We start from the raw sequence: 5,289 nt of genomic DNA, 5'->3' as shown, positions 1-5,289 counted from the left end.
TGCGTTACTATTGAGAAATAAAACCCCATGGCTATTGGAGCTATTTTCCAAACATGTGTAGAAAGGATGCACTCCATATAAGTTCATTGGACCCTAAATATTTTTTTACAATAAATACAACAAAAAGCAAAAATCTTCAACTTCAGTGTTAAAATAAATTTAACTTTTTACCAGATCTGAATTATTTCTGTATTTTTTTATTTATTTTTGTTTCTTAACAATATAATAAGATTTCAGTAATCGGAAAATGAAAGGTATCAAATTTGGAAAATAACAGTGGGAATCCGATCGCCTTCAAGTGTTTTTATCTATTTGATTTGGTTTGGTTTAAAGGCGCAAGAGTACATTTGACTATACTGCACCAAACTTTCTATATCTATCTGGAGTAAGATTATTTTTAACTACTAAAAGCGCAAATACATATTTGTATTTTTTCATATGTAATTTGAAAGCACAATTATTAATGTAATAAGCATCATACATAATTTAATTGCGATTTCTTTTTTTAAATTTAAATCTTACAGTATCTACAGTTTCCTTAGCTTATGTTTGTTAAATTTAATTTAATGAACTAAAATAAGTTTAAATCCATGTCTGATGTCTTTTTAATTAATTTCAGACTTTTACCCAATCTGAATTTCCGCTTACCCGAATCAACTTGATCATTGTTCAATTTCGCTAACTGGAATTGTATTTTTATTATATTTCCAATAAACAGAATTTTCACTTTAATTATGATGTGATCACTTTAATTTATCAGTTATTTCTTTTATTAATTTATATTATTTAATTTATTTTTGTTATGTAATTTATCTTTTTAATTTTATCATAATTTTAATTAATTTTGGCGCCGTCACTTTAAATTTCTTTTTAAAAAATCCACTAAATTATTTTATATTTATCCTTTTAATTATGCTTTTTATATAGTCTTACATCGTGCTAGAAATAAATTAAATCTAATCTATTCTATTCTTACTTTATATAAGCTAATTGCAAAAGATTTAATAATTTGAAAGTATTGAAGAAAGTAAGTAGTTTTTTATCTTTTGCAACCGATTTTTATGATTATTTACTTAGTAATTTAAATTGCAAGCACGCTGTTAAAAATGGAAATTTGGATAATTATTGCGTAGCAACATTAGTCGATTTCGAAAATTAGAATATGCTGTTATATAGGGGAAAGATATGCGCCCTTAAAATACAGAATGTTTGGAAATTTCACTTGATCTATCGCTTCTCGTATAAATTCTCAACTTCATTATGATCTTCAGATAATGTTAACTTTATTAGGTTTGATTTAAAATTACGATACAATCGCCAAACTTGAATTTTACAAATGGTAACTCACTAAATAAGCAATCCAGAATATTTCAGAATCAACTTCAAAAACGAAAAATAATTTTTTTTCCTTGCAACCGGCTAAAATGGTGTTCATTTGCGGGATGTTTTAAAGGTTGATAAACATTTCATGAGAGCGGCAACGTGATTGCTATGTAATTTTAAATCTATCCTGTTTTCTTCTCTTGATTTGTTGCTAAGTAAAGAATTGTAACGAATATTCTCTCGTAATTTTTTATATTTTAATTTCTTTCATTTATTTATAACAGTAGGTAATGTATAAATTATTTGCAATAAATCTATATACAGTGGCTCAAAAAATTGAGAGTACACCTTACTTTTACTTGATAAATCCGACTTTCAATATAAATAACACATTACCGGGAAGTGCAAATATGTTCATATTTTTACACATAACAAATGGTTTAATTTAGAGTAAAAACAAAGAAAAATCAGGGAAAAACTTCTAAATTGAAAAGTTTCAGAAGCATTTTAAATAAACATACGCGGAATTTTGCCTCAAAAAATTGAGAATACACCAATAAAAGTTTTTGCAATATCACGCATAGAAACAGTAAGTTGCATGTCTTTTGGCTCTTATAATGACCTCTAAACGTCATGGTACCGATTCGACCGATTCTTGGTGATATCTGAAGATATTTTACCCCATTCTTCTTGCACCACTTGTTTTAAATGGTTTTTGTTTTTAATTTTGTGTTTTTGAACCACTTTTTCGAATATGGCCCAAGACTATTCAATGACATTTATGTCGGGGTACTGTGGTGGTGTGTGCAAGTGCTGTTTACAATGAAAAAGGCATCATATTTTGACTTTACGTGCATTCTGTTTGGTGTCATTGTTCTGCTGGAAAATGGAATTTTCATATAAACCCAAATTTTTAACACTTTCTTCTATATTGCTGCGACCCTATGGTTCATCCAACTTGTTGCAGAAACTTTTCAAATTATAGGCAGAAGTGTAAGTGCTGAAACTGTGCGAAATGCCATTAGACAAGCTAGATATAAAAGTCGCATTGTTAGAGAGAAACCGTTCATCAGCTTGCAAATTCAGAAAAACTCATCCATTGAAGACCAATAACTTTTGGAAGAAAGCTATATTTAGTAATGAAAGAAACCTCAACATTTTTGGCAGTGACAACCATCTCAATGTATGGAGAAAGCTTAATACTGCTTTGCATCCAAAAAATGTACGTCCTACAGTTAAACATGATGGTGACTCCGTGATGATTTGAGGTTACATGGCTTCATTCGGGGTAGGAAATTTAATTTTTATAGATGGCCTTATAAATGATACGGTTTACTTGGATATACTTCGTAGCAATCTAAAGGAAAGTGCTAAAAATTTGGGTTTAGATAGAAATTTCATTTTATATAGTATTTTTAGATAGAATTTTCATTTTTTGACCCCAAACAGAATGCACGTAACATCAAAATGTGGTGTCTTTTTCATTGTAAGCAGCAGTTACACATACCACCACAATATCCCGACATCAATACCATTGAATATCTATAGGCCATACTTGAAGCAGTGGTCTAAAAGATTAGAAACAAAGCTCATTTAAAATAAGTGGTTCAAGAAGAATGGGGTAAAATATCTTCAAATACCACCAAACATTGGTCAAATCGGTACCATGACGTTTAGAGGCCATTATAAGAGCCAAAAGACATGCATTTTAATAGTGACACTTTGCTTCTATGCGTGATATTGCAAAAATTTCATTGGTGTATTCTCAATTTTTTGAGTCAAAATTCTGCGTATGTTTATTTAAAATGCTTCTGAAAATTTTCAATTTAGAAGTGTTTCTTTGATTTTTCTTTATTTTTACTCTAAATTAAACCATTTGTTATGTGTAAAAATAAAAATATGTTTGTACTTCTCGGTAATGTGTTATTTATATTGAAAATCATATTTATCAAGTAAAAGTAAGATGTACTCTCAATTTTTTGAGCCACTGTATATAAAACGTTAACGTGCATGGCACAGAAATAACTCTTACTATTTATTGTAGAATGGCAACAGTCAAATGTAAACAAATCATCATACAAATTTCAGATTGCTTCATGGAATGTTTTTTCAGCTGCGGTGAATTCAACGCTTCGCTTAGCTAAATAATCAATGGAGGTGCAAAATATTATTGGAAATATTCTGGAGATGGTTCGCTATGTCAACAAAGAATCCATTCAACCACAGAAAAGAAGATATAAAAGAAATCAAGAAATAGGATTCAAAAAGAAAGTTTAATAGAATGCAAAAATTAAATTAACCGTCGCCAGATGTGTAATCGCTATGCCTTGCCAACGGAAATTAATATTCATATTTCACAAAGCATTTATCTTACAAAAAATAATCTTTACATTATCTTAAAATTTAAAAAATTCTCTTATCAATGATATCAATGCCATTATCACAGATTTTAATAACACTTTTAATTCAGTTTTATACACTGTATGTAACAATGATTTTAAATGCTATGATGAAATTGAGACTCACCCATCAAACATTCAATCATTGAGACTCATCCATCAAAACATTCAACATTCTTTGGACAATCATTAAATTTTTAATAAGGTTATCATTTCTGCTTTTATTTCTTAATATATATACTTTTTAATTTGTATTTAGATATAATTAAATTCAAGTTTTTCAGGCTTATCAAAATCAAGGTGAAATGTTCTTTTAAATGTACCCTATAAATTATTTAACAGCATAAAATGTTAATAATTGGGGCGTACAAATTGATGGCCAAAGGTGACTCGTATACCAATAAAGGACTACTTTGTAATATTTGTATTTAATGACCTTGTAAGCGATATATACATTTATATTATCTTGTCTTGATTTAAATATTTCTGACTTTATAAGTAAAAATTGTATCTATTGTATTTAAAATATAGAGATTGATTCGTTGGCGTCCATTTATGTTTTGTAAACCAAGATGATGGGTGATATTCTTTGTAACTTTTAGAACTCATTTTGAAAAGATACACTATAAAAGAGATAGAAAGAAAGAATACCGGAATTATACATAAATAGTTCCAATTCTTCCAATCAGACCTATTTCATCTATTCGATTTGGCCTATTTTCTATTTAATTAGGTCTATTATCTATTTAATTAGATATATATGTCCAAGCAAATTGAACCAATAATTTCGCCAGAACTATAACCGGAAACGAAAATACACCACAAACTTCTAATATTAATACTTACACCTTCTGGAAACCGATCCTGTGAAAACATGGGCCACGCTTTGTAGTTCAAGTCATGTCTTAAAGTTGGATGCGTATGCTCACCATAGATATTCCGAGATTTCTCCATAGATATTCCGAGATAGGAGGCAGCTGGATATCTGGAGGAACTTGTCGTTCAGAATGAAACCACCTATACTCGTGTCCCATCTGCAGAGAAATAACCTTATTAGCAACGGAAATACAGTTAAACGTCCGTTCATATGAACCAGGAATATTTAAAATGAACTGCAATTGAAATTTTGTTAATAACAATAATTCAGCTCAGAGTTTGATTTTTATTTTTCAAATGGAATAATTGAATATTATTGGAAAACATTAAAATTCCAGCCTTAATATCATTGTTTTTCGGCTGTTTGATAATTTCAAGAATTCCTACTCGTTATTTTTGCGAATGGCTTCATTTTTCCATTTAATGAATTTTCTTCTTTCAAGCATATTATAACTTTATGCCTACTATTTGATTATTTGCCTACTATATAAATATTTGAATGTTATTTGCATGCTTACATTCAAGATACCATAATATTCCCATATAATATAGGTCATTTTTTTGTGTTCCAATAACTAAATTTCAGTTACATAATAGTTAAAAGATTTTAATGAATTTTATGTTTAATGGTTCTTTCCTGTAATCGAGAAGTTACGATTTTTAAAAATAATGGACAGGAAGTCTACCTATT

This window comes from Argiope bruennichi, chromosome 11, assembly GCF_947563725.1.
Source record: "Argiope bruennichi chromosome 11, qqArgBrue1.1, whole genome shotgun sequence".
Taxonomy (NCBI): domain Eukaryota; kingdom Metazoa; phylum Arthropoda; class Arachnida; order Araneae; family Araneidae; genus Argiope; species Argiope bruennichi.
Note: the sequence above shows the minus strand (reverse complement) of the source record.